The 12331-nt window shown below is 39.9% G+C and overlaps 1 protein-coding gene across 1 annotated transcript in view; it reads left to right on the plus strand.

Moving 5' to 3' along the window:
* Positions 1-12331, plus strand: part of SSU72 (SSU72 homolog, RNA polymerase II CTD phosphatase) — a 62936-nt gene that overhangs the window by 2381 nt on the left and 48224 nt on the right. The gene's annotated exons all lie outside the window — the stretch shown is intronic.

Genomic DNA, 12331 nt, shown 5'->3' on the forward strand with positions numbered 1-12331 from the left:
CAGCAGTAATGTTTATAATAGTCCTTAATATATGGAAAAAATGTTTGTATCTATTGCAGTATTTTAAAATTTATTCAGTGTCATATAATTTCTGTCCTGCCTGATAATATAGATATATAGAAAGAGAGAATAAAACTCTACCTGAGTTCATTTTTTGATAATAACAAAACATGTTCCTTCTGAAATCATTAAGCAAAATAGCTTACTCATTTTACATTTCTATAAAACACAAGATTTATTCTCTATACACTCCATCTAAATGAAAAAATTGATGTAATCAGGTGTATGCAGCACTAGAATTCAGAACACATAATCATCATTTTTCTATAGTTTTATTGTAAGAGACTTTTCATGCTTTATCCTTTTTTAACACATACAAATATCATTTGTTTGAAACAACTTTGTACAATAGGGAAGACTACTTTGCTAAAATCTTTGTAAGCTGCCTGTTATGGATTTAGAAATGGAAGTTCCAAATCTCACTTTTCTGGTTCATTTTACAGTCTTTTCCTTGTGGTGGCCCACAGTGTCATTGCATACAGAAGTTTTACTTTGGGATGACTTGGTATTTAAAATGATCAAGTCCTACATATGCTCATTTCTTTTTTCAGAAAGGGTTAAAACTTGAAGATCCATAAGTCTTTCATAAAATGAGAGCTTAATTTAGCATTGCCAAGCATATTGTTTATGAATTACTTGGGGGATAAGCCTTCTTCCCCTCCTCTCCTTCCCCCCACCATTATTGTAAAAGTCTCAATCCTTTTACATTGCAACACAGCAGCTTCCTTGTAGTGGGGAGAGAGTTCAGTTATAATTTAGCTTGGTTTCTCAGGTGATAAGTTTCTCAAACCTGATGCTCTTTGTAGCTTTGTCCTGTCACATGCTTCTTGGAAAGTCAATCTGTGTGTTTTTTCCCAACTCTTGTATTTGGCTGCTTACCTTCCTTGATGCCTTCTGCGAGAACCCTACTAGCTTTCTTTCAGTCTTTAATGACTTTCCCAATGTCCCAAGGTACAACTAGTACTTTATATACTTCTTACCACCCATACCACTGTGGTTATAAAAGACATGGAAGTCTCAAGTTTTTTGGATAGGTAGTACTGTTCCTGCTACATTTTGAAATGGAAAACAAACATGACTGAATAGAAATGACTTAATCATGTTGTAAAATTACTACGCCCAGATGTTTATCTGTAACCATTCAGTCAAGTCTCGACTCGTCATATGCTGTAATTACTTTCATAATTTTCATTTAAAATAAAGCTACAGCATGATATGACACCTTATTTACTTGGACAGCATTTTACCTTTATGTAGCAATACTGCATAAAGACCTGGAGGGTGATTACTGAGTAACTTTTGCAAAATGAATAAAAGTACTTCAGTGTGTGTACATGCACATTCTAGTGGAGTATCTTTTCTGTTTTGGATCGGAAGAACTAAGTAACAAATGGCCTACAGTAAGTCGACAGACTCAAGACAATTGATGCTAACTGATTTAAATTGGTCTTTGTGTAAAGAGCAGTAACCATTTTGGAGGAAGGGAAAACATCTTTCTACGTTGTCACTGAGGAATCCTAATGGAAATGGACTTCTTGCTACTTGAGAAACTCATCTAAATGCAGTTGGATCATGTAACAGTAGTCTGAATCGATCATTATGTAACTATTTGCACAGCTGTCACTTCCAAAGGCCTGGAATGGGACTGGTGCCGCTTTCATGCCGCTCTGTACCAATGCATAAGATGACACTTCTCATAAGGCATTTTGGAAAGTTTAGTTGAGGCAGGATTTGACCATTGATGATTGGTTAAGAGCAGCAGCAACAACAAACGGTACAACAGAAGAAAAAGGGGGAGGGATGGGGAAGGTAATGATAAAGTCCCATATTTACACAGAGTAGTGACATCTATGGTGTTATGATTCTGAATTGCTTGTTTTTTCTGAAAAGTCTAATATCAGAAATCTCCCTTACTCAATAGAGTATTGTTGCCACATACAGTATATGTAGAAATGTGCTACTTACACAATAGTCTTCAGGACAGAGGACTTGCTTATTTTTATGAATAGCTAGTACTGTATACATTTCAGCTTGCATGTGTTCATACATGCACACCATGGCAGTGAATACAGAAAGTGTGCTGAGCCACTGAGAAACTAAATTAACTAGGAAAGAGGCAGTCTAAAGCTTCCAGCTTGTAGGCACAAGAATAACTGCAGCAGTTCCTTTCAGTTCCTGACAGGTCGGTTATTGAGTTGGAAGCTTCAAGTCCAGGAGACTCGATGACTGAACTCGGCTTCTGTTTCTTGTCCTACAGCAAAAAGCATTCAGCCTCAAAAGGGAATGACTTCTCCAGCTTAATTGGAACCTGTCCGTGTTCTCCCAGCAGCCAGGGAATCCCATCTTCCATTGAGAGCTAGGAAATCACAATCTTCCTTGAAGTAACAGGACACTGAAAAGATGCGCCCTATAGATGGAATATAACTTCTATGGCGTGTTGCCTAAAATTATTAGTTGAAGCAATTTGCTGAGTTAATCTTGTAGGGAAGGGCAGTGGAAACGAGATTAACGGAATTGGAATAAATTTACAAAACAATATTTAGAAGCTTGCAGTATTATCTATTTGCTCATTACTGAACAGCTTCCAGGCTGGCTGCAATTCTGGGGGAGGGGAAAGGAGGGAGGACTCAGTGGTACAAGAATCAAGAAATAATTTTCAGATGGTAACTTCCAAGTTCATATATGTCCTGTGTACGGGAATTTATAAAATGTACTGTACAACGCCAAGTGTGTAAGTGTGACCTGTTTTAGCATCTCTGTGTGTATTGTTTGTTAATCTTCCGGATAATGTTGCTATGTTATCTCATTCTCTTAGAATTGGGATTTTATACAGCTAGCTAATACTACTCTATGCAAAGTGTAGTTTTGAAGGAGGGTTTATGTGCTACGTGTACATTTTCCTTCATATGAGTTCAGTGTTAGAAAGCTTGATTTGGGTTGGGAGATAATAATAATAATAATATTATGGGTGGCAAACAGTGAGAGTTAAAATCCTTCTAATGGAAGCTCACTGAATCATATAATGCATTTTAACTGAGTAAGAGAAATGAAAGTTCAGCCAAGCACAATTTACTGTGAATGGCTTCAGTTTCGGTGCTGATGGAGTACATGTCTGCTGTCAGCACCTGAATTAAATGAAGAGCACTTACCTTTTTATCAGATAAATTATCTCTTAGTTTCCAACCCCCCCCCAAACAAACAAACCACATTGGAAAACATTGAGCTTAGCTTGGCATCACTGAAGAGGGAGCAAATGTCAGCATGATTTATTAGATTCTTAAGTTAATGCGGTTTATTTAACAAAACTCATTACTTTGGCAAGTGGCATATTGAAATAGAAGGAGTTGGCAACTTTATGAATATTTTGCAATCAAAATCATTTAATGATATGCTTATTTTCACAAGATAGTTCTTGATAACAAAATGCAGGCAAGGCTTTGTGGGTAGATGTGATATCTTTAATCTTTTGGTCTAATAAAAGATATCGCATCTACCCAAAGAACCTTGCCTGCTTATGTCCTTAGACCAACATGATTACATCCAAAGGCCCTGATAAAACGTGATTTTTAAGAGTAATATGTACATTGGCTTCAGGATACCAGTTTTTGTCAGCTCGGTCTGACACCTCCCCCCCTCCCCCCCCCCCCCAAAGCATTTATCTTCAGTATTCTCGTACCTACTGTGATGGTAGATGTATTAAAATTTGCCCAGAATCTTCACTCAAATTTCTTCCTAAAGAAAGTTGCTGGTCAGTAATATTAACACCTAATTACATTAAGCCTTCCCTTTATTGGGGTTTGGTATTAGTCATTTGAGAGAGTACTCTGCGTAAGTTTGAGCTGAAACTTAACTGAGTTTTCCATTTTATAACACAAAGCCAAAACATCTGTGGTAAGAGGTAAGAGTCCAAAACATTGACCAGGATCAGAACTTCCTTTGAGTCTTTTACTCATCTCCTTAGATCCAAACTCTGTTTTTCCTGTACTGGTGCCATCAATCCCTAGAGCTCTAGAAGGACATCTTTGTCCTGTTCCAAGTGTTGTTGATTCACCACTGGCACCTAGAGCTGCTGACAGCTGTTTGGCTGTTTTGCTCCCATCCAGAAATAGTAATTTTTCTTTGTAAAGTATGTTAGGATCCTCCTCTGATTCAGCAAGGTACTTCAGTGTGTGCCTACTACGTGCTTGAGTAGTCCCAGTGATGTCAAGACTGCCTTCTGCTGCCTAAATACCTGCTGAGTCCTGGTTTGTGTGTGTAAAGTTATTGATTTTTCCCATCTGTGCTCATAAGGTAGAATTCCGTTTGATTTTAGTCAATTAAGTGTCAGTTTTTTAGTCATCAGTGGCATTTCTGACATGCATGGATTGGGTTTCTGTTCCTAGCAGTGAGTGGGGATGGGATGTGCATTGCATGATCAAGCATGTGCAGTAGGCTATGCACTGGCCAGGTATGTACAGGGCTATGTGCATGCACGTGCACACCTTGGATGCATGCTGATATCCAAGACCTGAAAATGTAGGTGGCCTAAACCCATCCCTAGCCCTCTCAGTAGCTGAGTGATTAGGGTATTTGCCTAGAGTAAGGTTTGAACCTGTCTTCCTGACTTCCTAGCACCAGGCTCTGACAACCATACCATAGGTTGGGTATTATTTATGCCCTTCTACAGTTTTGATATTGAATTCTCCAGTGTTATTTTGAAGTGGGAGCTTTGGACAGCTGAAAGAGGGGAGATGTGTGTGGAGAGGAAGAAGAAAACAAACCAAAGGATGTGTGGTTCAGTGAGATGGCTGCTGCTGTGGAAGGGTGGGGACCCTGGGTTTCTATCCTGGTGCCTTGGTCTCATTGGCCACATCTACACAAGTGTGAATATTTGTTTCCCTGGGGTCAAGTGGCAGTGGTGCTGCTGGTGGGGCTGCGGCACCACACGCTCTCCACCAGTGACTTTCCAGTGCTGAAGCGGGGCCTGAGTAATTTCTGACTCGTGGTGGGAGATTAGAGTGTTGTTCCGGGAAACTAGAGGGATCCAGGTTCAAATCTTTGGGCAGGGGAGACCTAAAACCTTATGTCTCCAGCTTCCGAAGTGAGTTCTCTAACCTCTCAACTTTGGGGCTGGAACATAGGGATTTCTCCTTGGTACATGCATACGTAGTGGTTTACCTACAGAGCTGCATGTCCCGGAAACAGCCTTTTGTAAGTGCCCAAATGTCACTTTGATAACTACCAGGAAATCAAATTCAGCCATAACTGTAGCAAATGTTAGTGAAAACTGCTTGCATCTCTAGCTCTACCTCTTAATGCCTAGGCTGAGCACTGGGCATTTTCAGAAGTTGTGAGCACTCACTGGGGGATGTTAGTGTACCATGTACTCTTGCTGTAGATAGCATATGTGCCATCTAAGATTTTCCATATGTTGATTCAGTAAGACTCTCTAAATGACTTCCTAAAGTAAATGTTTGTTTTTTATGGGACTGGAAGTCATTGCTAGCTACTAAATAGCAAATACTTGATGCGCTCATTCAAATTTGTTCCGCTGCTTAGCAGACAGTGACTCTGGAAAATAGCTTCCAGAGCTGATTGAGCCTTTTTTTTCATAGTTACCATAATGTGCTGAAACACTTTCAATTATTTCCAGGTAGCAGAGCCTTGTCCTGTAAATTGCACACCAAGGTGTACTTGGGCATCTAGTACCAAGATTTCTAAACTTGAGAGCTGCACTTAATTTGAGGAAGGAAGGCTAACATAGTTAAAATGCTTCAGAACCTCAAGTGTTGGTGTGGGAAGCCTTGCTAATGGAGGTTTACATCATGAGTTCTAGCAGATATGAGAACTGCTTTGGCATAGCTCAAACCTTTCAGGAGAAGTGGGTTTGTAAATGCTGTGCTGAAGCCAGTATGTTTGCACCCTGGCCAACTCAGTATAGTTAGTGGTACTATAGGGAGAGAACAAGGAGGAAACATTTTGCAGGTGGCTTGTTTATCACAGTTCTTTTGTACTCTGGGAGAGGAAGAGGAAAAAAAAGAAGTGTAGGGTACTAAAGACCTCATCTGAGCCATTGTCTTAAGGGAAAAACGCTTGTAAAATCCTGCCAGTTGGTTGAAGTGATGTTTGCAGAACAGCACATTGGTGTTGGAAGAAAGAAGGATGAGAGCTCCATTTTGATGCTTCTGTAAAAGCTGTACAGATTCAAGCAGTGAACTTCACACTCTTATTTTTAAGCTATGTCTTCTGCCTTAACTGTGGTGGAAGTGCATACACTGAGCTGGTGGCTGAGCTGTCTGGTGTGGACATAGGTCTGCTGGCAGGGCCATCCCAACTTATCCACATGAAAGAAGCCTCTTTTAGCCAAAGAACAGAGTTCATACTGGAATTTTTCTGGCAGATCATACTCCGCTGTGGAAAATGAGCTTTTCAGACCTTTGGTCAGTAGAGCTCAGCTGGCAGAATCTTGTAATACAAGTGCTTAGACATTCTAGGTGGCGTTTTGCGTCACAGTTTACCAGGGAGACTGATTTTCCTAATCCTTTTTTTTTTTTTTGGTGTACTGATGTTATTGATTTATTATTTATTTACTAATAGAATTGATTCTCAAAAGAACCTGTTCCTATAGATTTAAAAGCCTCTTATTGGCTATTGTAGTTTCAGGAATGAAAATTGATGTAAACATGATTAAGGCAGATCATTTCACTTTTTTATAAGACGACTTTGAAGTACAGGTAAATACACTGCTGCCCACTAATTGGATAAACCTTGAATTTTCATGTCTGAAGAATGAGAGATGGACTTTTGCTCTTCTGAGGAGTAATTCCTGTAATAAACACTTGTCTGGGATCCCACAGGTAGAAATTAGATGCGTGTATTTTGGCTGCAAAATAGATCTGATTTTAGATCTGATTTGTTATGCAACAAATTTACAGAAACAGAACAGTTTGGTTATCCTCATTAACATTTTGCCTGTATTTGTTTCTGTTGTCCAGTAAACCACAATAGATTTAATCGAATCTGCTTTACATGGAAAATGCTTGGACAAAAAGTGTACAGATATTAGGTTCTGCAAATGAGACGAGGAGAGGAGAAACACATTTTCCTGTCCGTTAGGCATTGGATTTCTCTACTTTTGTCTGTACCCAGCTAGCTACCCATGACCCAGCAGAATGAAACTACCCAGGATGAGGCCACTTTCATTCTTGCTGCTGGCCCTGTTGCATACAAATAGCAACACCTGCACAATTACTGGAGAAGAGAAAAGTGTAAGAAGAGAGAGTGGATCAAAGATCAGGATAGGATAAATATTTAAATAGAAGAAACAGTGGCTTGATAGAGGTGTGGCAGTACATCAGAAGTAAGAACGAAATATTGTCTCTTTACAGTCTGTGCTAGGAGTGTTTTTAAGAACTAGGAGGGGAAAGAGCACTCAGCCTCTGTGGGGGGGAGGGGGGGATATGATCTGATGCATAGAAAATTAAACCTGAATTGTTTTACTCTTTCCTGTTGGCTGTATGATGAACCAGGAGTTAAGACACTGAAAGCTGGTTTGCTCAAAAACATCCTCGGGTCTCCTGCTCTGTATCTCAGGAGATATGATAACCTTGTTTTAAAACTTGATGATTTCTTCACTGTAACAGTTTGCTCTCTTCTTTCAGGGTTTGATATTTCAATGAAGATGCAAGGCTGGATCTCCAAAGCAGAGACCAAGCCACACTCTTGAAATCTCTTTTCAGAAATCACCACAGAATTATAAATCCAGATGCTTCTACCTACTGACAACACTGACAAGACACTTCATTTAGATTCCTTACACCTTTATTCTTTGACAGGCTAATGGAAAAATTCTTCTAGGTTCTGATACCCAACAACATTTTCTGCAGTGCGTTTCTTATGATTTCAAGGACACTGAGCAGGCTGGCAGGGTTAAAGGTATTAGTGGCACTTATTTGCTGTTGGCTTCTTTATTAATACAGTCAAATCTCTGCGAACCGGAAATTCCATTAACTGGGATTTCCTTCTGGCCAGCTGGACATGAGGTGGGAGGAGAAGCTTGCATGTGGTGGGTGCTGCCGCCACTCCTCTCGCCCCCCACCCCCCGATGCCAGATAACAGAGATTTTACTGTATGTATTAAATGTGACAAGGGGGCATAGAGTTATAGTTGGCAAGCCAATCTGGGAGAGGAGGACTTTTAAAGTTTGAAGTATGAGCTGTCATCCTACTATTCATGAAGCTATGGATTGTGATCTTGTAAGTCTACAAATATTCAACTAAATATAAGCTTGTGTGCGAGTTTCCCTCCCCACCCTCCCACCACACCCGTCTGCAAGTAGGAAGGAGACCTAGAAGTCAGTATCAGGCAATTGATTGTATCTTACTGGCGCTCAGAATTTTTTTTACTAGTAATTATTAAATTAATAGCTACTTATAACCATATAATGGAGTTACTCATAATTGAATGGAAGACATACCTGGCATCCCAGGCTTGTAAGTTATGAGCCAATAATGTGACTGCCAAAGTAAGACAAGTACGCTCAGTCTGGCTGGAGAACTTCCTTCACTATCATAGACGCTTGTATATTTATTAAACTTTAATGATGCATTTTAGATGTATTTTTGCACTGTTTTGGCCAAAGAAAAGACTTATGTAATCCTCAGCCTTTAAAATAAAAAATATATATTTTTCTAATTAAAAATGATGGAACATAGTTTTTCAACTATCGCTCTGTCTCATGCTTGGAAACGCTTCTGTTCTGTAATGAGTGACGCCTCTTCACTTGTATTTGGGAAGTAACTAAATATAGTGCTAACTATGCACTGCATGGCTGACCTATTTTGCTAAAGTTGCATAGCTATCTCCTGTATATGTGCATTTTAAGTAGTTATTTCAGATGTTTCAGGAAGACATGACTTTTAGGTCTTTGGGAGTTGTTAAGCGTTGGTATGCTTAACAACTGGGGAAATTTTAATTGGTAACATGTTTTCAGAAGATCCTTGAAATATTTCAAAATAAAAGAAGAATTAAATAATACTTTTTAGCTTTTGCTTGTTAGGTATTAAAATTGCCAGGTACGTCTCCTTTAATTAGGTATCCTGAAAGCTGCCATTGAAGAACTTCAGAAAACTTCAAGAGAAACTATTACTTAGACTTCTGGATCCCTGGTCTGCACATTACTAAAACTCTGTTTCATGGTATTTCTTCCTTGGTGTAAACAGACTATCAGAAGGGGGGGGAAGTTGGGAAAGAAAAAACAAAACCTGTGTGATGCTCTGCTTCTAACTTGATGAAAGATTTTTATTTATTTATTTACTACTTCTATATCTTTTGGTATTTACTCAATAATTGTACTGCCTTAGTTTTATGTTTACTACATAAACTTATTGGTGTCAGCACCAAACTGGAGTTCAGTTATTTGTGCACTGCCTGTCCACTTCAGATGTCAGCTTCTACTTTTATGCTTCTTTTCCAGAGCTGCTCCACTTCTGCTTTGTAATGGAGTACATGTTAAATGGGGAGTCGGGACATAAGCCAAAAAAACTGAATCAGAGAACAGAAATGGGAGAAGACTTTTTAGCTCATGTTGGATTCTGGATATAACTCTGCAAACAGGGAAACCTGGGTAGGTGCTCTCAGGCTTCAGGGGCCCTGTCCTGCACATCCCAGGAATTCCTTGCACTCTCTTGCCTTTAGCAAATGGATATCTGCAGCAAACAAAGTGGTAAAAATGTGTGTCACTTGTGTTGTGGCAACAAATTTTGGAGATTTGTAGCTGTTTGCTTGTGTGCTGCCGTAATAATTTTTATAGTAGCGCAGAAGCAATGTCCATTTCCAGCCTTTTTGTCCCTGGCTTTCCCGGCAATCTGTAACACCTCTGCCTCGGTTTCTCTGGACAGCTCTGGAAAAAGGTTGTTTTCTTCTTCAAAGGCAGGAGGTGATGGTGAGGTTTGCTGATGTCCCAAGTAACAGGGCAGACTCCTGCTTCAAAACAAACTTCCTTTATTGTTCATACATGTGTTTTTGCTTCCCCCCCCACCCCACTCCCACTCGAATTCAGACTCTGTCTTCCCAGGGACTACCCTTTCCCTCTCCAGGGGTCCCAGAGCTTCCCTCTTTCTCTCTCTCTCTCTCTCCCAGGCACAGCCAGTCATAACAAAATTATTAAAAACCTATAGCGTGAACGCAAAGTCTAACGCCTGATCAGAGAGCGTTCCCTGCAGTCTGTTGTGAGGCCTAGATTGCCATCTGCCCTTGGGATGAAAAGGGCATCCTGGCGTACTACTCATAAATATATTTTCAGCAACAGGTGCTTCTACTGAACCCCCTAAAGTGTTCCCCACCAAAGCTGCAGGCTAGTCCTGAGCTTACTTGGCCTCTGTTGTCACAAAGGCATCATTTACTTCATGGCACAGTAGAACCACATTATTTGATAGAGGTTCCTAGCAATAGTGGTTCATCCTGCTTCCATTAAATACTCTTTGTTCCTATCCTTCCAACCTTAAAAGCATAGGTGTGTGTTATGGAATATAAAACCAATAATTATTTTGATGGTGACTTTATTGTGCTTTTCAGGTGACCGTTTTGATGGTCTGATTCTAGCCTCCTTTTCTTTCCTTATCTTCCTCTCCCCTTTTCCCCAGAGGAGGAAAACTTTGCATTGGCTTCACTAACTCATCTCCCCGGTGACTTCATTATTCTCCAGAGTGTCTGGCTCTCAGCATAGACTTCTGGCTCCTGTTTCATGACAGCAAGTTGTTTTCCAGTTCATCTCCCTGATCTCCTGCTGCCTAGCTACTTGGAAAAAAGCAGGGAGAATGCAGTATAAGTTAGTTTACTGCCCCTTGTGGAGTTAGCTGTGTAGAAAAATATCTAGAAGGCAAGTCAAGTAAGTGCAAGGTCAGGTGGCTGGCAGAATGAAGTGACAAATTCTATAGCAACAAAACTGAATGCATCATTGCCTTGGGTAAAAGCAGAGAATTACAGAGTCCATATTGTCCTGGCTGGAATTAACAAGCGATAGTCTCCTCTTCACCAAGGTCTCGGGCTCTCTGCAAGCTCAGGCAAAGTATTAATCATATAAAGAAAAACGTAGTAGAGAGTTGAGCTTCAGAAGAGTTTACCTGCAATATTGCTATAGCGAGTCTCGAAAGGTTTTCTCCAACTTCATAGGAAAATAGTTTCTTTAATATTAAATTACTTGTGATACTTAAAGGGATGGGAACAAGAAATTTGACATACCAGTAGCCCAGTCTGTGGACAAGATTAGCTATAAAATGTTTTCCTATGTGACTTTTTTTCTCCCTGTAGTAGAAAAATTATACTTGAAAACATACAGTTAAAGGTAAGATGTGTTTGTGCACTAACAGTTAAAATGTAGGGTGACTTAGACTCTTCTGTTCAAAACACTTAAATGTGAGAAATCTGTTTCTTCAGGGATTAGGGTGGGCTCAATAACAAAAAAACCCCACTTTTCCTCTACTAGCTGCAGTGAATTTACCACAGATGCTTCCAGTTAAGTATGCAGTCTGTTGCAGCAGACTTCAAGGCACTTGGCTTCAAACCAGTTACTAGTGCTAAACCAAATAACTTGTCTCTATTTCTTTCCATGCTGGGACTTGAAATTGAGACCTTCAAATCCCCAAATCCATTAATAGTCAGTGTCAGGTATAACATGCCTGCACTCATAAGTTAGTGATGGACAATACAATTTTAGAGGCCCTCTAGCAAAGCTTAATCACTGTTAAACACCACCCTTTATGAAAGGATGGGAAATGAAGGACAAATGCCACTTTCCTTTATTAAAAGCTGTGAGGTATAGATGCCTTGTATAATGGTTTCTAAGCCACAGGAACGGACATTCGTGTTTAAGACCTGCAGCTCTAGATGAAAGCTACAGAGATGCCACCTTTTGCTTTTTAAGTATTGCCTTTTCAGAGAACCTAGTTTTGCATGGATGGGAAAAAAAAAAAAGGTTTTGACACTGGTAGACTGGCCTGGCTTATCTTGCTGAATTTGCGACAGGCTTTGTTTAGTGGGTTTTAGCCACCTTGCTAGCTGGAGACCTTGCTATGCTCCTGAGTTTCATCAGTCCAGCTTACCCAGATTTCAGGTCTGTAGAGTCCATTTGATACTGACTGTAGTTTGCAACTAATACTGGGAAGAGTCAGAAGAATTTTTCTGGCCTCCAGGCTTTAATTTGATTTTTGATTTTCCCCCCCCCCCCATGGGAATTTGTTTCTATTTGGGGGAAGGTGCTGAATGCATGAACATTTACATAGAGCTTCTTCTT

This window comes from Alligator mississippiensis, chromosome 13, assembly GCF_030867095.1.
Source record: "Alligator mississippiensis isolate rAllMis1 chromosome 13, rAllMis1, whole genome shotgun sequence".
Classification (NCBI taxonomy): Eukaryota; Metazoa; Chordata; order Crocodylia; family Alligatoridae; genus Alligator; species Alligator mississippiensis.